The sequence below is a fragment of the Corvus hawaiiensis genome, chromosome 22, assembly GCF_020740725.1.
Source record: "Corvus hawaiiensis isolate bCorHaw1 chromosome 22, bCorHaw1.pri.cur, whole genome shotgun sequence".
NCBI classification, from domain to species: Eukaryota; Metazoa; Chordata; class Aves; order Passeriformes; family Corvidae; genus Corvus; species Corvus hawaiiensis.
The window spans coordinates 3,897,182-3,919,366 of record NC_063234.1 but is presented as its reverse complement, the minus strand read 5'-3'; the positions used below and the strand labels follow the sequence as shown (position 1 = coordinate 3,919,366).

Below are 22,185 nucleotides of genomic sequence, written 5' to 3'. Positions count from 1 at the left end.
TTAAATATTAATTATATTGCTATTTATAAATCTATACATAATTAATAGGAAAAATTAATGGAGCAAGGATCGGTTAAGAACTGTCTTCTAAATATTTGAATAGTGAAACATAATTATGTTTTGATGTGAAAATGTCAGGAATACACTGAAGTGTTTTTCTATTATTGAAATGAGCGAAACTTGCTGGGAACTGCAGCCCTGGGAAGGGGCTGCTTCACCTTGTTCCACTTCACCAGCAGAGTTTTTGTGCACTTTGCTGCCTCGGGACGGTGAATGCCACTGCAAGTGAGAAGTTTGGACACAACAAATTGTGGTTCTCCCTGTTTCAGGCTACAAACACCACCGTGACCCAGCTGGAGACCCCCTGGGTGCTGGTGGGGAGCGGCACCTTCCTGACAGAGCGGGGACAAAGGCACAGCAGCGGCCAAGGACAGACCGCACGCGTTGTGGGAACCTCGCGGAGATATCCAAAATACTTGGCTGCTCTGCCTCCTTTTGGGGAGATTTCATGGGAAAGAGATGCCAGGCTGTTTCCTCTGGAATTTGTGACCTCTGCTGCATTTGAAGTGAGAATGGGGTGGAACGACCAAGGAGGGGCAGGAGAGATGGAGGGAAGTGCTCAATGTGATCCCAGTCTTGGGAAGCTGCTGAAACTTGGAGCAGGGTTTCCTGGGCTCCCCGGCAGCATTTTTGGGACTTTTTTGGGCAGATGCTGCACTCACCAGCCTGTGTTGCATCCCTGGGCAAGATGTGGGTGCAGCCGCCCCGGGCGTCTCCAGAGTCCACTCGTAGTCCTGCTCTGTAGGTTTGGGAGGGCTCTGCACTAAAAGCAACACAAATCACACGTTTTTCTTTACAGGAGAACACAGTACAAGCTTTTGCACTTAGTCAAAAGGCTTTTTTACCTTAAAAGTGCGATTTGCTGCAAGGGAACAATGAATTCCAAATAAGTTTTATTTCCAAACAGTCTTTTATGCTGGCTTGCTTTGTCCTGAAAAACTCCTGCTTGGTTCTGCTCCCTGCTTTTGTGTTTGCTGATGAACAGGGTCCTTGAGACATGGCTGTGATGGAGGGCGAGCCCTTAGCCAGGCTCTCTGGCCCAGCCCTGGCTTGCAGCAGGGGAACCCCGGCCAAGGAGATGCATGCTTGGAACCTCCTGCTAGGGAAATGGCATCCGTGAAAACCAGATCCAGCTGAAGTGTGAGCATTCAGAACAAGTAACGCTGCCTCCGCCACGGCATTGGATCTGTCGTGGTGCTGGAGTCTTCACCCTGTGCCTGCTCCCAGCCCCTGCCCCTCTGGCTGGTGATTTGGCTCCTTGGGGACTCCCGCAGCAGCGCAGCAGCCGGAGCCTCCCTTGCCATGGCATGAGGGCAGAGCCCCTCCCGTGGCACCAGGAGCTCATCCATAAATGTTCCAGAGGTGTTACACAACCCGACAAACTCGGTGCTGTGAAGAGCGCGGCATAAAACACAAGGAATTTAGTAGAGCATGTAAAAGATGCTACAAACCCATAAATTTTCCCCTAAGGCAATCCGTATGCAGATCTGGGCACAGGGCTGGGCCCTCTCTGCCATCACTCACCCTGACAAATGAAACTTTCCCAAACTTTTGCACATGAAGGAAAGGTTTGCAGTTTGGTTTCTCGGTTTGCTTGTTTTTAAATGCATAACATGAGCGATTATGTCTCAAGCCAAATGCTTCAAAGGCCTTCTAACTTTCTGGAAGATTCATGGCACAGCTTCCCCACGTTTTTTGAAGAGGAAACTACATTTATTTATTGCACTTTAAGGGAGAGATAGTATCTCTCAGCCAATTCCCTAAAACAGCTCTGCTGTCCTAAGGCGCTTACCGAGTATTGCACTGCTCAGCTAATATATTACTATATAAAAAGGGAACAAATGACCTTAAAATTCGGACATCTGTCTCTGATGGGTTTCTCTGTGGTTCTCAGAAAGAAGTAACAGAGACAGACCTCCCTCAGGCCTGTACAGAAAGCAGGAGCTATTCTGGCTGTCCTGCTGCTCCTGCCAAAAATCTTTGGCTGGAGCAGTGCCTGAGCATCTCTGTGTCAGCGCAGGGACAGAAGCCCTCTGCGAGGACCTGGCCCAAAGGCAGCTTTTTCTTCACGACTTTGTGGACTGAGGACTTGCCCCATCCCTGAGCTCTGCCCCACATGAGGCTTGGGGACACGGTCACAGCAGCTGGTGGGAGGGGAGTGATGGCTCCCAGGTACCCCTGTGCTCACACCTGGGTTTGAACATGGTGAGCATCCCCAGGCCCCTGCAGGCACTTCCCTTTTGGTGGGGGATGCTGAGGGCACTGAACCAAGCTTCTGGTGCTTGAAGGTAGAGGAGATGAATGCCAAGGCAGCACAGGGGCTGTGTGGCGGCTGTGCCCGGCCACCACTCTGTGTCACAGCTGGTCCTTCCAGTCACGGGCTCAGCATCTGCCCAGTGCCATCCCCGTGGCAGGGCCCGAGGTGAGTGGGCACACGCTGTGCCACAGCCTGCAGCCTGAGCTGCTGGAGGCAGCAATAACCCCTCTGTCCTTCTGATCTCCCACCACTCTCCCTCCCAGGGTTGCAGGTGACCAAAAATGGGCAACAAACGAGCAGTCAGCATTTGTGCTCGAGATGTATTTTAAAAGGTTAAAGCAAAAACAGATCAAAACATCCTTTATTCTACAGTCTTTTCCCCAAAGTAACACGTTAGCCCTAAGGTAAAAATCAATGTTCAAAGCCTGTACCAATTTTCAGAGAGACAAATGCTGTGTTTAACACTTTGCATCCTCAGTGTGCGTGAGGCGGTGCCAGTGGTTCCCAGCTAATGTCTCTGCACTGGTGAGGTGGTGCTGCAGATTGAGGAGGGAAAGAGCTAAACCAGGCACTTGTGAGAGCTCCTTTCACAGCATTTCACACTGATGGCTTTAGAGGATGCCAACACTCTGGGTTTGTCAGCCACATCTCCCCAGGACAAACTCAGGAATTGGCCTTCCATGCCAAATCAAGACAGCACATCCCCGAGGATGTGCCAAGCACGTGCTGTCCAGCCCCCACATCCCACTGCAGGAGCCACACTGGGACCAGCACGGTGCTGGGGCACCGCTGAAACCGAGCACATACCGGTCTTGATGACCTTCTCAAGTCTTTAAACTCAGCAAAACAGGCAGCACCTTGCTCAGACTTGTAAGGAAAAGATTGGGTTTGTCCACAGGAGCCTTTCCGTGTTTGTGAAAGGTCAGTGGGGAATGTGAAACTCGCCGTGGAACCACAGTGGTTTGTTCAATTTACGAGCATCATTTGTTTTAGTGCAAACAGAAACTTATTCAGGTCCCTGCTCTCACCAGAGGCCAGGGCTGGATCAGAGCAGCAATGTCAGCCCTGAGCCGGTGGATTGCAATGCCCCGGCAGAAGATGAGAGATGCCAACAAGGCTTCTCATTAGCCCACAGCAGTTTAATTACTCATTGCATGGATGTCTCCTCAGAGAGAGGACAAGGGGCATGGATTCTTGCTGCTTCTTTCTAAGCAAATGCCAGGGGTCTAATTCCTAAATTTTCAGACATTTTCCTGATTAGAGGCTGCCTCAAGTGCCAGGGAAAAGCCAGCAATGGAGCAGAGGTTCAGGTGCCTCGTTGACCCTCGCTCTCCACAGCGATCCTGGCAGTGATCCCTGCTTTCCCATCCCTGTGGAGCTGCTGCTGCTCCTGCAGGCACAGATTCCTTCCACACAGAAGCGTGTGGCTGATCAAACATGCAGCAATAAAAAAATTCCCTCAGCCCACAAACACCTTCCCCATTCAGCTGGGCATTTTCTGAGCTAAAAGGGCTTTTTTCTCCCTTGATGGATCCCTAGAACGATAATTGAACGATTTGCTGTAATAAAAAGTTAAATTGCATAAAATTAATATTGATCCAAATTAGACCATTTGTCTCCCTTCCCTTTTCAGCTCCACAAACACGATTATTGCTCTGGCTGTTACAAACCAAATACAATCACAAGTTGCAATCACAGCTTGTTTTCTGCCCTTTGCTCTCCTTCCCCAGCTCCCTTCTCTTGCAGGGGAGAAGGCAGCACCCGGGCCAGCACCTTTTGGATCTTCCCAAGCACCAGGATGCCTCTCTGGCCCTGGCCAGGTTGTGGCACATGCTCCAGCTTCCAATGTTTGCAGCAGGGACCACAATGGACAAGGAAGGGAGGAAATATCCCAATGACAGACTTCAGAGCCAGTTCCCTCCTGCTTTCTCTTCCCCTCCACCATTTTCTCATGGTGATAATTGGAAAGGAAGGAAGGAGCTATAAATACCTCTGGAAATTAAAATGAACATGTATAGTCTTGGCAGAGAGGGAGAATATCTGGTGGGTCTCTCCCCTACACCTACTGGCAAGTGTTTACTTTGAAATTTTTCATTGTCTCCTCTGGGAGTACAGGCAAAACAATATCTGACAGCCCAGGAAAACTGCGGTTTCTATGGAGCCAGGGATGAAAATCTGGCTCGGAGGAAAGCAGGGTCTTAAATATGAGCGAGCCTCCGCAGTGGGATGTGGGAAAAGATGCCCCCCCAGCCTGCAGTGAACCTCAGAGCAGGGGTATGTTCCTGGAGCTGGTGAATGGAGCCAGATTCCCAATGTCCACCTGCAGGTGGACACAGCCCTGGAATTGCCAGCATCCGCAGTGCCACACAGAATCCTCATGGCATTGCCCAGACAAACCCTGGGTTTCCTGGAAACCCCCCTGGCTGCCATCCCCATCCCCAGGACCAGCTCAAGGCAGCAGCCTCCAAAACCTTCTCTCCACAGGCCAAGGAGCTGCTCCTCAGTGGCTCTGGGACATCACTGCTGGAACCAGAACTTGCTGGGGCAGAATAAGCAGAAGGAAATCCAGGCTTGCCTGTGTAGGAAACACATTTTCCCTGCATTTGGGCTTGTTCCAGAGCAAGTCCTTGAGTGCAGGGCTGCTTGCCAGGCCCAGACCCCAGCCTGGGAGGCAGAAAAAGTTCATGGGACTAGAGAGGTTTCAAACCAAACATTCCTGGCTCAGGGAAGCAGGGCTGTTCCCACAGAGCCATTCCAAACCAGCTCCAGTGCCAAACAGGTTTATTCTGTAAACTTTGCAGATGCGGAGGCAGGGCAGAGTTACTGAAATAGCTCTCACTGGGAAGGTTTGGGACTAAGCTGCCATGTAAAACTCCAAGGAAATATTTGAGGTGAGCAGCTGGGGCCAAACTCTGCCAGAACTCAGCCCAGAGCATTGCTTGGGACCAGGGACAGCTCCCGACTGTGGTTCCTGGTGTCCTGGATTTACCAGGACTAGGGAGGAAGAAAAGGAAAGGGAAAGGCAATTGTACATTCAGCTCAGCCCTGGATTGTTCTTTCACCACGTTCAGCTGAGCTTTATGGTGCTTAATTTAAAGTGCTGTTCCATGTGGGAAACTCGTAAAACAACACGATTCATATTTGTGATTCCGACTTGAAATCTTCCCATTTTGTGAGATCAAGGGGAGGGAGAAAAGGCTCGTGCTGCTGTGCCAGCCCTGCCAGAGGGTCGCACATGGGTCTGCAGACAGCCCATGCTCACTGCTCTGCTCAGCCACCTGCACAAGGAAGAGGCTGCAGAAGACACAGCCCTTACCAACATCTGCCTCGCACCCCTTATCTCCCACTCCTTCCCCTCCAGGAAAACATAAACCAGCACCTCACAAAGCCTTGGAGAAAGGCTTTTGAGCTGCTAGGTAGAGCCCAGCATCTTAGTATGTCCTTTTCCCTGGGAATCCACCGTGAGCAGCTCCCCCAGTCCTCCCCGCGCCTCGCAGCCGCTCTGCAGCCGAGCTCTGCTCCTGCCTATTCTCTGATGCCTTGTTTTCCTCCAAAGTGAACATGAGTTGCTGCCAGCTCAAATTAGTGTCTTCTCACACTCGGCCAACTGAGCTGCTGAAGGAGGAGAAGGAGTTGGGATCTTCCAGCCTTTAGAGTCTGCTCAACTTCTGTTAACACACGGCCCGATCGCCGAACGGGTTCGGGAGCCTTTGGAACTGGGGTCTCTCCATCTCTTCTCAGATGGGAACCCGGCTCTTCCTGGAGCAGCCATGGAGCAAACCTCCTGCATGGGAACCTCAGGCAAGGCTCTGAGGAGGTTAAACTTTGCACACAAGACAGAGAAGCAGCAGCAGTTGAGCCAAAGGTACCAAGGGCAGGGTTTCAGCAGGAGGTGCCAAGGATGGTTATAAAACTGCAAACCAACCAACCAAACCAACCTGCAACAGCAAACTGGCCCCAGAAACAGCTCAGTGATCAGTAACTGGCCACGGCAGCAGTTCCTGTAGAACATCCTGGAAATGCCTTCTGCAGGAGTTGGGGAAGAGGGGAATCCCTCTTGCATTTCTATGGAAACACAAATAACTCCAGCCACTGAGCTGGATGGGGAAACCTTTCACAGGGGCCATTGGTCATTTGATTGGGTGTGGTTGATTGCACAGCTTTGGTGTCTAACTGCCACACATGACATCCCTCTGGAATGACACCTGGATGCCAAAAAAATTAACAGGAGCCAGAAAAAAATCCCAGCTCAATCCAGATACTTTTGCCTGGTTATTTTTGATTGTCCTCCCAGTCTGCTTGCAGACCCTGTGAAGGAGGATAGGCTTTTTATTGACCAGATAGCTGTGGCTGTAATCTCTCTGAAAATGCACATCAAAGGAATTTTAAAATCGAGATTATCTCCATGAGTAGTCCTTAATGATTCCTCTGCAGCTGTTACAATGCTTATATAAATATTGCCAGTGAATATTTAAGGCTCTATTAAAGAGAAATTTACTGTGCTGTCCATAATTGAATCTCTCCATAAATCCCACTGCACAGGTTGGCTCTCTGGAACACAACCACTGCCTCCTGTTCAGCTCAGCATTGGGATTCTCCCCTCCACAATCCTTATGTGGTTGTGGATATGATGCTGGCAGCATCCTCGGAGAGACACAAGCCTCTGGAGGGGACGTGCACCCCAACTCCAGCAACTTTAAAATCAAAATGTAGGAATAATGTTCAAGTAGGGGAAAAAAATTAAACTAGGAAGATGTAACAAAATGTGATTGAATTCAGCGTAAATTAATATTCCAGGTGGGAGCAATACATGTGTATGTATGTACAAATGCCATCAGCTCTTTTGTTCTGAAGCTGGAGGAACATGAAAACAGAAACCCGTCTCCTATCTGAGCTCAAACCTGCCAGAAGTAGCTGAGACATGAGAAGAGGCTTTGGCATTTCTCTGGGCTCACGAAGAGAAAGCCAAATGAATTCAGATTCATCTGCACTTGAAAAGCCACTTCTCTGCAGGACTGAAGCAGCAGATGGATGGAGAACAGGAGCACCACAATCTTCCAGAGCATCTCCCACCACCCAGCATCGCAGTGCCCAGGACGTGAGCTGAACCAAAACGAGAGCCATGGAAATTCCAGCATTTCCCAGAATGCTCTGAAAGATCAATAAACTGAACAAGAAGCAGCACCAGATGAAGTTCTCTGAACCAGACAGGCCTTTTCTTCCCCCTCTCCATTACCAGGTCTCAGTCTGCCCACACAAACCTACCATGCTGGCAGTGGCATCCCCTGGTCTCAACCCACAGCCACACACCCCCAGGAGCTTAAAGAGAAGAGAAACCAAAGATCACAACTAGCTGAACCTTATTTTTAAAAATAATTATTATTATTGAACATTTACAAGCAAATATAGCATCAGGATCTTAGGAAGATTTAATGGGAAAAATTAATTTTCCTAATTCATTTTCCTAATGAAGTACTTGAGCTCCAGGGCAACAACTGCTAATGGTGCTTCTATCTCAGCTGAAGAGGCAAAAAAATTGTGTTTAATAGTAATTTTAAATATAGATTTGAGGTTCTTTCCCATAAATCATGAAGTCAGATAAGGACTGCACATAATAACTTGTCAGATTACATAAACAAAACTGATTTAAAATACCTCAAAAAACCACTTTTATTCCATTTGCAAGGCTGCACTTTTGCGAGGAGACTTCACATCTGCGTGAGCCACCACGCACTTAACCCTTCACCCACGGTAACTCTTCCTATCTATAGCACCAAACCTGGTCATCACACAGGCTTTAAAGAAGAATTTAAATTGTATGGACATGAATTTGTCCAGGGAGGGATCCTGGCAGGTTTGCTCAAGGAGAAGAGCTGCTCCCCATGCAGGGTGATGGGCACCCACAGCGACAGCAGCCCAGCCAGGCACCAGGAGATGCCCCAGGAGATCCTGGGGTTAAAAGCAGCCAAAACCTCTGCAGGCAGCTCAGGGCTGCTCCCCGCCAGGTTTCCAGCCCCAGCAGGCTCCCAGTGCCTGCTCACAGGAGCATTGTCCCTCCACCACGAGCCCTGTGTGTCAGGGAAATGCAGCATCCATCAGTTTTATTCCCCGCGTGCCGCCCTGAGACACCTCTCAGCTGCTGCCGTGCTGAGCTATTACTCTGAATGTAAATAATGGCCCACGCTGTTCCACTCCTTTACAACAGGTACTTTTTTAATGCTTCCCTCCTTGAATCCCTCTTCCCCCGAGGACCAGAATGGGGCAGGCTGCTGCGTTACTGCTGCGGAACCCCGTCAGCAGAGCAACACCCGCTGGCTCAGCACCCCCAGGGCTTTCACTGGGGGAGCAAACACCCCTCCCTGATACACTGAAAACATCAAGATGATCATTAACATCCTCCCTGAACCTCTGCTCCCTTCAGTAAAGGGATGCCAAGGGGGAAAAAACCCTCACTGACAAAACCTGAATTAGCACTTCAGGGTGTGTTGACAGACAATGGGGGAACCATGAGCCCTCCAAACTGACCATCTTCTGGCCTTGGACCATCCCTAAATCCCCGCTGCCGGGACAACCACCCATCCCCAGCTCGAGGGCCTACTGATTCCCATTAATTACCACCAGTCTGTGCCTGGGTTGAACCAGTAGCTCACACTGAACCCTCTGTCCCCAGCCAAGGAGCCTGTGCATGGAGGGAGCGGGGCCATAGCTGCCAGCAGAACCACCTTCAGGGGCCAGTGGGAACTGGGACTCCTCGGAGAGCCCAAAACTCTTCCCTTCTCCAGAACCAGCAGAGGGACCAAATATCTCCATCCCAAATGCCCTACCCTTTTCAGTGCTTTATAAACTTTTTATCCAGCTGTAAAATTTCTAATTATCTGAGGTAACTAACCAACGTTGCATGAACTCAAACTGAGACTATTCCAGTCAAATACATAATTAAAAATTTCTGCTGTGCTGGTTCCTTCCCCCAGTTACATAAAATACTGTGCAGGGTGCAGCACCATGGCTGGGACCCCAGCTTGGTGATCCTGATTGTGGTAAATGCCAGGACCAGGAGGAATGAGCTGCGCCCTTCCCTTGCCCCCAGTGCACCAGCACCGGCCCTCCTGGCTGGCATTCCCACCTCTTCCAGCCATCATTCCCTGCTCTCTCCATCTGCACTTGCTTTGGAGAGCCCCAGGCTGCACCCAGGAGCAGGCTCAGCTGGCAGAGATGGCTCCGGAATTAGAGTGAAGCACATCCTCAGCTTGCCCCTCCTCAGAATCCACTCTGGGAAACATTTCTTCTGTAAGGAGCCAGCAGCAGCTGGAGGCTGACAGTTTGGAAAGCCACAAGGAAGAGAGACCGTGGCAGGGAGAAGCCGATGCTCCCAGCTTCTCCGGGGTATGCATTTCCCAGCTGCTGGGACCTCAGTGTTTGCATCTTGCCGACCATGGGGAAACTTCAGCGTCTCCTCAAGCTGTGCCAGAAAACCTGATATTCCTCCTAATGATTCACCTGCCTCCACACTGCATCAAAGACATCAAGTGGGTCTCATAGCAACTGCCAGATTAGCACATCTCCCTAAGCCAGGCTTATCACTGCGAGCAGGAGGGCTGGAAGGGAATGTGTGTGATGCCAGCTGGGAAATAGGAGCAATTCCCCCCAGCTGCCACATACCTGCCAGGGAAGAGCTGCCACTGGGCCCCTAGAAGGGACAAGCACGGGCTGAGCCCCAGACAGCACTGGCTCCCTACCTGGCTCCTAAATAACGTCTCCCCCAGCCTAATCAAGCCTGGGAGGCTCCTACCCCACAGGCAGTTGCTTTCCTGCACACCTGCCTGTGAGAGGAGCTGACTTCCAGAGCTCTGCTTTGGCTCAGCTGTGTCCAGCTGTAGCCTCTGGCACATCCGTGTGTGCCATGTTCACGATTCCCTCAGCTTCCCACAGTCCATGTGAGCAGGGAGAGGGTCTGCAGCAGCTTGCTGTGCTTGTGTCCATGTTCCACGTGCACTTGTGTTTGCTGTGGGAGTGCTGACAGCGGATGTCAGCACCTTTAAGCTGCAGGAGGGATTTAGAATCACAGAATCACAGACTGGTTTGGGTTGGGAGGGACCTTGAAGTTCATCTTGTTCCAACCCTCTGCCATGGGCAGGGACACCTTCCACAAACCCAGGTTGTTCCATTGTTCCTTTTACTCTGAGGGTCCTACTGGAACAGCCCCAGCCTGTTGGAAAGCCTGGCTGGAAGTGCTGGTGGGAGAGGGAGGCCAGCCACGCTAAATGCTCCTGGCAGCAAAAACATGGATGGACAAGCGCATCCAGCTCCACTCCAAATCCATTTTAGATCAAAGGCATTTGACTCTGCCTAATTCCAGAGTCCTCCTGTCTTCCCAGTCCAACTGTAGGACTTCCCAGGCACAGGGCTATTCCTGCTGCTGCCCCAGCACTGAGTGCGGGACCTCCCTGTGGGTGTCACGAGTCCCATCTCCTTGGCAGTACTGTGGCAAGAGGGGACAAGTCCAGAGCAATCCAGACGGTTTCGGTGGCTTTTTTGGCTGTGGAAATCCTGTCCTTTGGGTCTCACTGCTGCTGCTTTGCCCAAGCATTTCCAGCCTCTCCTTCATCTCTGGATGCTATCCATAGCATTGATCAGTGATGCCAGGGAGCTTGGCAGGACCTTGTGACCCCATGCCTGTCGTGCCACAGCTCTGGGGATTTTGTTTGCCAGGACAGCTGGATACAGAGACATCTCCAATGGGAGTGTTTAACAGCTCTTCACAACAGATTATTGGAGGGTGTTTTAAACCCCAGGGCCATTATCTGAGCCTAATTTTCCGTTCCAGCCCCTAACATTTCAATTTCCCCCTTCACTGATCTCTGGCTTTAATGGCTCTCCCAAACTTTCCTCAAGTTGAGAAGTGCCCATTTGGCGTTGCTGCTGCATCCTACCGATGCCTCATCTCCTTTCTTTCTCCTACCCCTTTCCCTTTTCTCATCCTTTTCACCTTGAAAATACAGCCTCAATGTCCTCACTTCCCTGGGAATTGCGGCACTGGCCCTGGCAGGGATGCTGCATTTCCCCTCTTGGCTCCCTCACATGGGACTGCAGCTGGACCCTGGGAAGGAATTTCATGGAGCTTGGGAACCTTCACTTCCCCTTTTCTTTCCTCTCTTTGCAAGCCAGGCTGGATCTGACACTCCATGTCGCGCCGGCGGGACTGAGGGTGGTGCTTGGCTGCCAAACAGCTCCAAATCCTTTCAGTGGGACCCAGCAACACTCGGAGGTCTCCAGCGGCTCCGGGGGCTCTCGTCCCCCTGCTTTGTCTGCTCACTCCGTGTGCCCAGCGCTTTTGGCCGGCTGCCGCCAGCGAGGCTGCGCTGTCCGGTCTCTTCCCAGCCCCCTGGGGATAGGATGCTACCGGGCTTTGGCAGCTGCTGCTCGGTGTCACTCAGCTGTCACTGCCTTTGTCCCTGCCAGCAGGCTGCCTCCCCGGAGAGGGGCTTGCTCACCCACTCCCAGCCTCCCTGGCACCGAGCGGTGCTGTGGGCTCAGGAGAGGGTTTTGTTGGGCTCTTGGCTGCTTCTTCTCCCATCCTGCAGAGTCGTTCCTCAGGCAGAGCCGTCTCTGTTATGCGTGCACAGCCCAGCACTGCTCTGCCCTCCCCTCTGCCCAAGGAGAGGTGACTTCAGTGTCTTTGGGAGTCCCTTATTTGACGCCAGACAGTTCTAAAGCCTGCCAACACTCAGGGAAAAGGTTTCAGTGGCATTTAAACCATTACCCCTGGCACCTGGTTTTCAGCCACGCTCTCTGCTGGACTTTGAAAACTGCTGGTGGGACAAGGGACACCAAGCCAGGTTCTTCCCAGGCAATGTGGGACACACAGCTCCAGCATGCCAGTGTCTGCCCAGGACGGCCAGGTTTTGAGGGTTCCCGTCTCCTAAGCCCCTGGGAGAATGCCAGGGCAAATATACGAGCCCCAGCATTAACAGCATCCATGGACACAGAATGGTTTCAGCCAAGAGGCTCTTGGGGCTGATTGAGAGCAAATTGGTGAATGTGGGGCTTTTTCTCTCCCAGGGCTGAGCATGGCTAACTGCTCCGATGGACAACTTTATGGACTGTTATATGGATATGGCTCTTCCCATGGCTTCCCAGACCCATTTCACAAATGGTGCTGGCTGCAAGCCACTGCTCTGTGCCGAGCTGCTGGCTGGGACATTGTCGCGGAGGCTGAAGCGACGAGAAGGAAAACACGGATGAGAAATAGATAGGGAAAAACAAATGTCAAGCTGTGCTTTTTATAGTGTGAGGGCAGAGTACTGGCTGGGCTTTTAAGTAGAGAAGGATGTGCTGGTAATTGGAAAGGCGCCGGGGGGAGGGTGGCAGCCTGGCTCCTGTACCTGCAAGTGCTCAGGACCCCTGGCCAGCCAGCCCTGAGCTAGGATGTTGCACTCTGACTGCCCACACTGAGCCTGGCTGAGACCAAAGGCACCATGTCCCTCACAGTGAAGCCCGGGCACGGGCCAGTCCTGATCACCCCAGTCACAGAGCCTGCACGGTTGGAGAGAGGAGACTCAGAGGAAAGGACTGAGCTGGATCCCAGCTTTCAGGCAGGGTTGGCCCCATGTCACCACAAGCAGAGCAGTCCTCTGGGTTAGCAGAGAGCTTGGAAACACTCACTGGCAGCCAGAGGCTGAATTAGTGTTGCTTAACTGTGGCTTTTTCTGGGAAAATAAAGCCTCAAGGCCACATGTGGCCATACCTGTTCGTGCTGTCCATCGGACACATCATGTCATGTGCCCCCGCTGGTGAATCCTGTGTTCTATTCCTAAACGCTGCATTATCGAAGGCCAGAACGAGTATCAGGCAGAGAAATCAGCTGTTCCCTGACCTAAGCCGACTGGAATCAATTACTGCAGGGGGAAAGTGCGGTCAGCCACCTCGGAGCCCTCTGACAGGTCAATAAATACTCCTGAGAGGACACGCTCGCCCGCAGAGGTGGACGTGTTTCCCCTGGCATCGCTGCTTGAGTGATGCCCTGCTGTGCTCCGGTGCTGCTGACCTGGGTGTCACATGGGCTTCACACAGGGCTTCACACCAGGATGTCACTTTGCCCCCAAGTGCCACCAGGGTTTTTGCTCCTGCCCCTCCTGCACTGGTCCTGCTGTGGCAGAGGCGAGGAGCCGGCTCCCAGGACACCCACCACCAGCTCCAGCCTCCATCCTCTGCGCCAGTCACAGCACTTATTCACGCTTGAAAATTTGCAAGGGAAAGAAAATAAACCCCCGAAGAAATTCTGTCCCTGTTTTGGCCTGACAAGGAACTAAGAAAAATGTCACTTTTCAGTTAATATCATGTTCGGAAAATGAGCAGGAACAGTGGGGATTTCATTCTGGTACGTTTATTAAACACATACAGACATGTCACTGCCAGCAGAGCCAAGCAGGTCCCGCAGCCCTGGGGCTCAGTCCCTGCCAGCACCAGAAATACCCGAGATTAGATCCAATACAAGCCCGGCATTTGAAACCTGGGAACTGCATCCACATGTGCTTCCTGAGTCCTCAGGAGAAGACCCACTGGAAAGCCAGTCCACAGCACAAGCCATGGGCAGCCTCCTCACTGCCCATCCCAGGTGGGCATGTGGAGATTGTGGGTTGAGCCTACTGTGGACTTAGCCCACCATGGACAAGCCCCGCCACAGACTGTGCCCACCATGGTCTGTGCCAACATGTGCCATGCAGGTCTCCTCCACTGCGGCATCCTCAGGGCTCTTCCTCTCCAAGCCCTCCGGCCATAACTCATCTCTGCTGAGAGGCATCGCTGCCTCGAACTGCTTATTAGCACAAATTGCCTGGCAGTAACAAACTGCTCTCTCAGCGCTCGTCGTTCACTGGGCGCGCGCGGCCGCGGCCAAGCGCGGCGATGGGGCCGGGCACGTCGGCAGCTCGTTCTGCCACAGGGCACCGCGGGGCTTGGCACGACCCACGGGCTGCCTCAGCAACGACAGCAGTGATAAATCCCCCGTTCTGAGCAGAACTTATTGATGGGTCAGTTAATTGCAATTTTAATAAAAGGTTTTGTTCAGACGTGCGTGGGCCACGCCATCCGCCAGGAGATGGATGCATGCCGGGGGCTGGTACCTGTCTGGGGAGGGGGAAGCAGGGAGTAGGGATGAGCTGCTGGACAACCTTATCCATCAGCGTTCCCTCTGCTCTGCCGCAGAGCCACTCTGCCTGCCACCACAGGCACCTACATGTGGCCCCCCATTCCTGTCTCCCATCCCCGTGGGGTTCTAAGGGCACTCAGAGGGTGGAGAGTGTGGAGATCTTGGAGACCCATCAGCTGGGATGATGTACTTACACTTTTAATAAGAAATAGCACTTGATGTAGAACAGTTCCAGCATTTATTGAACCAAAGTGCCTTCCGCTGCTTCGGTGCAGAGCCCTGAAGCCTGTCCTGGATGATTTAAGAATGATCCATCTGGAAAATGATGCAGACAATTTGTTACATCCAGCCAGAGAGCCATAGAAACCACCATAACAAGCTTAAATGATTTCAGCATCACTACATCATCCAGCTCCAGCCAATCTTCCTCAGAGCCACCGCCAAGCTGGGGTTGCCCATCCTGCATGGCTCTTCTTCCTGAAGCTGATGCTGCTCCTGCAGCCCATCCTGGTGCTGCATCCAGGCTTCTAATCAATGCTTTGTGGGACATGGGGGACCCCTTTCCACCTTCCCACTGCTTGTCTCACCCTCCTGCCCTCCCAAATCCCTATTTTCAGACAAGAAGCTCCGAGCAGCTCACAAACCCTCCCGGTGGGCTCCTCTGGCTGCCGGCAGCACGGGTGCCTGTTGATGGTAACCACCTCGCCCTGGGTAAATCAGGGCTTCGGTTTTCAAAATAGCGTGTTGATTGAAGCTTAAAATATCCCCAGCAATTACTTCTCCCCGGTATAATTATAATAATTAAACTTGGATAATGCTTAGTCCTACTTTTTATCAGCACTGTGTGCTGCGGCACCAGTGTGTGGTGTTTTGTTTTCCAGCCTCATTTCCCAGCCTCGCCCTGCTGAGCAGAGCTGAAGGGACATGAGCTGGCAGCCTCCAGTGCTGACAAGGGGATGGTGACCCTGTCACAGCCCCTCCAGCCCTGGGGACCACTCGTGGCACTGTTTAACCCAGGGCATGGTGTGTGGTGGCCGTGCCCTGGCCCTTGCTGCACGGCGGGACCAGCAGCACGAGGGGATGCTCCCAGCTCCATGCTGGGGTGATGGGTGCTGGAGGGAGTAGGGATGCTGGTTCTTCCCTTTGGCTGCTTGCCTTGTCCCACCCCAATCCCTCTCCCACGGCTCAGCACAATATTTCTCCTCCACGCTCCCAGCAGTGACACTTGGAACAGCTCAGGCTGGTGAGTACGTTTCCGGCTGTGATAAATAGCAGGGAAAGGAATGAGATCTTAACACTGTATTTCATGCCCTGAAATCCCACTTGCATCTGGAAATGAACAGAGTTCTCCGGCTGATATATGCAGCTCTGAGGCCATTCGCATCCTGTTCGCTTGTACACATTGTCTCAGTGATTTAAGCTGGCAATTTGGCCCTAAAATGAAGAGCAGCTCGCTTTGTCCCTCCCCATTTTTCTATATATTTTCCTGCAGAACAGAGCTTTTGGAGGTTTGTCTGGGCTGGGGCTGGGCATTATCTCTGGTCTTGGTTTTGTGCTGCCCTGGCACGGAGAGCTGTGGAGGGTCCTGGCGCTGCGGGAAGGCTGCTGCCACAGCCTGGGAATGCAAGTGGCAGGTGGCTGGGCTGATGTCTGTCTTCCCAGACCATCCTTCTTCAAAGCCAACATGGACACCAATAAAGGCTTTCCCCCCTTCCAGGTCAGATGGCATTGTGAGGAATGACAGCCATGCTGTCCCAGTGCCTTGGGAAAGGGGGATGCTGTGGGAGCACAGGGGGCTGTGGGAGCTGCCCCTGCTGCCTGGCAAGAGCCCTCCTTGTGCTGCCCAGTCCCCACATCCGTCTGTCCATCTGTCAAGCAGTGCAGCAGCAGGGCCAGCCTGAGTGTGAACCATTGTGACCTGCTCCACACCCAATGTGCAACCCAGAGCCATCACTTACCAGTGACCCGCCCATGGCCAGGACTCCTCCTTGGGTAAAAGATGCAGCTGGGTGAAGTGATTTCATAGCAGAGCTGTTTAAGACATCATTAGTGATGTTTAATTAACTCCCCAACAGTCCTATTAAATGGCTTCCTTCTTGCAAGCAGCTGTCCCAAGGCACACAGGGTCCCCTCAGAGATCTGGGGGACATTGGGTGAGCCTGGAGACCGGGCACCCTCCTGCCTGTGCCACAGGGTGTGGAGGTGGTGCTGCCATGGCGGAGACTCCAAGGGGATGCACAAGACCCTCTTCCCAGGACGAAGGCCGGGCTATTTCCCAGCTGCTCACCCGAGGCATGCACAGCTGGGAACAGTGGGATTTCCCCAGAGAAGCCTCTGGACTCCTTCTTGCTGAGACATTGATCCCTCTGGACACCAAACCAACCCCGTCCCCTCCCCAGGGACTGCGGCCGCGCGCGGAGGAACCCAGTCATCACCGGCTGCGCGGTTCTCATATCAGTTTTAATAGCAACATCAGAGTACTAAATATACAGAGGGCAAGGGGACAGGGTGGCATTTACAGTGCTTCCAAATACACGGCTTCCACGGACAGAGACAAATTAAAAACCGCTCGGGAAGAAAAGGTCCTTTTGGCACCGCCCCAGCTCGCGCTGTGGGCGCGTGGGGCAGCCACAATGCCAAAAGGCGACGGCGCTTCCACCGGATGCCTCCCGGTGCAGGATTTTCCCAGGAAAAGAAAGAAGTACTCAGTGATGTAAAACCGGTTACAAAGTAAAACTGTCTCATGTTAGAAAACGGGTTTTGGCAAAATAAAAATAAAGTGTAAACTTCACTGTACATGTCCTATCAAACAAAAAAAATAAACCCCTTGGAACCTAAAATAGAAGAATCTGGGTCAGAAATCTGTGCCCTTAGTGTACATTTTTGTGCAACATATACTTTTTTCAAAGTAAATATAATCTCCACTCGTGACACTATTAAAAATGTACCTACAAACGCTGAGAGTAATTCTTAAAAATGTGTGAGAAGCGTTAGATGAGCTCGGGAGACCAAACCCACAGACTTGGAAATGGCGAGGGATTTCTTGCTGGTTTTGAAAAAATCGCGTACAGATTTAATATCTGGTTGAAAGAAAATTCCAACCACATTCATCCTGAAATGGGCGGGCTGAGATAGGATAGATATATTTTTGTTCTATTTTATTTTTTAATTTTTTTTTTACAAAATATATATTATGTGTAGAATATCTACTATTTAACTACCGTTTCAGCTGAACTACCTTCCTTCGTGACAAGCTGCCAGTGGAGAAGAGGTAACCTGAAATCCGTCCCCGCGCCGGCGCTGCCATCGCTGCGGTGACCTCCTGGCAGGCTCGGTGCCCTTGACCCCATGGTGCCCCATGGAGCACTGGTGTTCTCTGGAGCACGGCTCCTGCCACCACCACCGGCCGCCCTTTCTCCAGCTGGGAAGACAGAGTGAAGGTAAACGATCGGATCTGGAGAGACGGGCGGCTGCCCAGGGCCGGCTCTGCCCGGGGTGCTGTAGGGTGAAGCCGCCCTCAGGGGACCCCGGCTTCCAAAGGTCAGGGGATTGAGGAACAAACCCTGCCCGCCCTACCTGCTGGTGCCATGACATGGGAGCTCGGACCTAGAGCCCCAAACCAGCTCGGTTTGGTGCGGGACAGAGCCCGCTGGTGCCGGTGGCAGCAGCGGAGCCGACTCCCTGGCTCAGTGGGAGCGGCACATCCTGTGGCTCCTGCTCAGGGTTTGCAAGGGATGTGGAGAGAGGAGAGTCCCGCACGGCCCTGGGAAGCCTGGGCTTGCCGCAGAGCTGGAGGAGAACCAACCTCTCCTTGCCATGGGTGGCTTGTCCCACACCACTTTCTCTAGGACAGAGCCACAAGTGACACACAGACACTCCATGACACGTCTGGGGATGTGGCAGCCTCTCGGCTGCCATGGTGTGTTTCTCAGGGACTACTCAGGGGCTAAGGAATCCGGAAAATGAACTGAAAAGAAACAAGCAGCAGCGGGCTGAGGGCTTACAGCAAAGCAAGGAGCAAAACTTTTCTTTTTTTAAGCTTCCAGGACCTCGGGGTGAGACGATGTGCCCAAAACATGACAAGGCTCCCATGGGAGCGTGTCTGAGAACACCACGCTTCCCTGCTTTTCCATGGTGGAATGATCTACTCAATAGACTATGCCATGGAAATGCGACTTTCTATTTTCATTTCTTTCTTGTTTTTTGGCTTTCATCAATAGGAGGGAATGAAATCACCACAGTTCATTTCTCTTCACTGTGCAAGACCTTGGGACGCCTGGATCCTGCCTCGTACATCACTGCATCAGCGGCTCCATCCCAGCCCTTCCTCCTCCTCCTCTCCCTCCACCGCACTGGCCCAGCATGGATTGGGGGAGGCTTCCTCTGATAAAGTGCAAGTGCTGTTGGTCCTTATAAATAAGGGAAGATTGTGCATCTACTTTTGTTCCCTGGTTCACCGCTCAGCTCCAGGGAAACCAGGACATGTCCTGCTGCAGACTGTGGGGGAAGCTCAGACAAGTCCCGCCCTCTGAAACCTGTGACCATCCTCGGGGTCACAGTGACTCGCCTTCCTTCTCTCTCCCTGACACACACACACACACACACACACACACACACACACACACACACGCTTTCCCCTCCTCTTCCCCAGCTCCACAGGGAATTTCCTGGGAGCCAGGTGCCTCCTCATCACCACTGCTTGCACTAGTGCTGCCCGTGCTGCCCTGGCATCCCCCAGCTCTGCCTGACGACTCCCCTGCAGGCAGCAGGTTCCATCCATGCAGAAACAGAATGCTGCTTCACATGCCCTGGAATGAGGGAGCTGAGATATATTTCTTGTCATACTGCTACCGCGATTACACTGGAATACCTGTGGGAATGAAATAAATAGGAAGATTAAGGGGAGAAGCTCAAGGAACGTGGCTCCAAGCTGGCGTGGATGGATTCCCATGAAGTCACAAAGGGAGGAGAGCCTGTGGCAGGGGCTGCACCATTGACACCAGCATCACAGGAAAGCCCCAGGACACTGAGATGACGCTGGAGCAGTCGCTCAGACTCCACGCTTCCCAAGGACAGACACTCCCCATGTGCCCCAGGGACGGCTAAAGCTTTGGGGGCCACTGCTCTAGCAAGACACTGTCCCCTCTCCTCCCTGGAGGCATCCAATGCTCTGGAGAGCCAGACACGAGCCACCCAGGAGATACTGCTCTCCCCAGGGGGATGGTTGGCTCGAGTCCGCAGGTAATTGTCAGGGCTGGCAAGGAAGACTTCTGTCTGAGGCAGTGTCCAAAAATTCAGGACAAATAATCCAGACTGTGCAATTCCATGGGAAAAGGACAGAAAAGGACATGGGAACAAGAGACCGCACGCGTGGCTATGCGCAACACCAGGGTTCTACTTTTTTTGTTTTGTTTTTAAACTGCACGTTCATTATCATAAAGAAAAGGAGCTGAGTAATCAGTGGGGGAGTAGAAACATGGATCTGGACAGTTCTAAAAAAGCACTAGTATTTACCAAGGGCAGTTTACAAAAAGAACTGGAGGACTTTGGTCTGATCTCTGCTGTCGTTCCCACCCATTTAACATCGAAGGGACCCGAGAGAGACCCATCCCAGTGTACGATGTGCAGCACAGCATGGCAGCACCCGACTCCATGGAAAGACTTGGAAAGAGGGTTTAGGGTCAGCACCCACCACCACCACCCACCTCAGCAGGAGCTGGATGGGCATGGACGTTTCTAGATCAACACATCAAGCCGGAGCCTGCAGAATCGTGCTTCCCTGGCAAAAATTCCCTTTAAACACTATTAAGTGATCTCCAGGATTGTGGACAGATGGCTGTGTCTTCTCCTGCTGCAGCAGAGCCAGCCAAGACCAGGAGAACAAAGGAAGAGGCTCTCTCCATCCCACAGCCCCAGGCTGGGGCAGGAGGCAACGAGCCCCTTCCTCTTGTTTCTCACACAGGGCTGAGTACACTTTGGTGCTGTGGCCAATTTAGAAGCCATTTTCCAAAAAACCTCCCACACCCCACTCCTAAAATTTGTCTTCTGTGCCAAGAGAGGCCAATCTTTTGGAAGTCCGCCCCTAAAATCTGCCCCGTCCAGCCCCGAGGTGTCATGCCTAGCGTGGCGGAGATCACAGCTCTGTGGACACAGGGCAGGCCCAGGATTTCCGGCTTCCTCCCATCGACCTTGATGATTTATCGGGATACAGAAGCCGGGAAATACCTTCAGCACTGCCTTGAGCTGCGCTCTGGATGGTTTTGGGAAGCTTCTCCTCTGCTTCCCGCCGGCAGCGCAGTCCCGGCTGTCTCCCACCACGGTCACATCGCAACGCTGGAAAAGCATTTCCAAAAAGAACCAAAATGATATATATATATGTATACATACATATATATGTCTATACATACACACACACGTATATATATGTATATATGTCTACCTATATATACACATATAGGTTGACAGGCAAGCTGCCAAAGTAGAAAACATCAGATCACCCAGTTTGCATGATGCGTGTTAAAGAAATGAGACTTTTAGCCCATGACATCATCTTTAAAAATGAGTATTTAAGATCTTCAAAAATTGCTACAGTACAAAAAGTGTTTGTGTGTGTATATATATATATATATTTTCTCTCTACATATACCGTATGTATGTACGCGTATGGACTGGAATGGATGACCCCACCAGAAGAGATGCCCCACTCTTCCTCCACAACATTTCCAGGCGTTATTGACTCGGCTCTTTGCAAAGTCTTTGCGTCGGTTCATGGCACATAATGGTATTATTGGCACAGGTTCAGAGTCACCGTCCATGGCCGGGCTCCAGGCGCTCATCCTTCCCTTTCCATCCCTTGCTGGTTCCTCCTCCTCCTCCTCCACGGGATTCTTTGCTCGCACACTTTCCTTTCTCTCCTCCCAAAAACGCGCTCCTTGAAAACGCAGTTACCTATAGGCGTGTTCATTTTTATAAAAATATATTTGGCCCATAGAACGCTGCTCTTTGAGTCTCCTACTGGTAAACAGAAATGGTAGGTACAGGTAACCCATTATTTTTTTATATTTTTTACAGGTTCACCAATGGAATCCTGTTGAGGACGAGAAGAAAAAGAAAGATTATGTCATGACAGGGAATTGCACCACGTCTTGTGTCACTGCTTAGATGATCCCCCACTACCTGGAGGTTTCCTCCTCCTTCCCCCTGGCTGTGGAGCTGCAGGATTCCTGGGGGAATGGAGCATGGAGGGAGCAGGGTACCAGTGACCTCCTCCTCCTTCTCCGCAGCTGCCAGTCTGTGCTGGGGATTGGGACCACTACTTCTCTCTCCTCAAGGCCTTTTCCAGAGTGGGATTTACTCCTGATCATCCCTGCATTCTGCAGCTTCTCACACTCGGGCCTTGAGCAGCGAGTGCTCTGGCAGACGAGCAGATGATGACAAGCACTAACAAGATTTTCTAAAGTTAAATCTAAAGAATCAATAAGGAATTGGTTAAGCACCAAACCAGAGATCCTATCAAAGTCCTTAAGCTATTTATTTACCGTCTACTGGAAGATCTCTCTGTATACAATATTGGACCCTCAGTGTGAAGACAATCACTCCGCATCATTGGCATGTGGCCACTTGCTTTACATGTCCGTGACATTTCATGGGCTGTAGCACAGCTGGGTGTGCCAGAGCCAGCTGCAAGCAGGTACCTACAACCCGTACAGCAGTGCTCAGG

The 22,185-nt window shown here is 51.9% G+C and overlaps 1 protein-coding gene across 1 annotated transcript in view; it reads right to left on the bottom strand.

Moving 5' to 3' along the window:
• Positions 1–16,904: 16,904 nt before the first annotated feature.
• The window catches only part of AJAP1 (adherens junctions associated protein 1), a 38,772-nt gene continuing 33,491 nt past the window's right edge, over positions 16,905–22,185 (bottom strand). The window contains exon 6 of the mRNA XM_048326225.1: positions 16,905–21,552. The gene's annotated coding sequence lies outside the window, so the exon portion shown is untranslated. The remainder of the gene's footprint in view (positions 21,553–22,185) is intronic.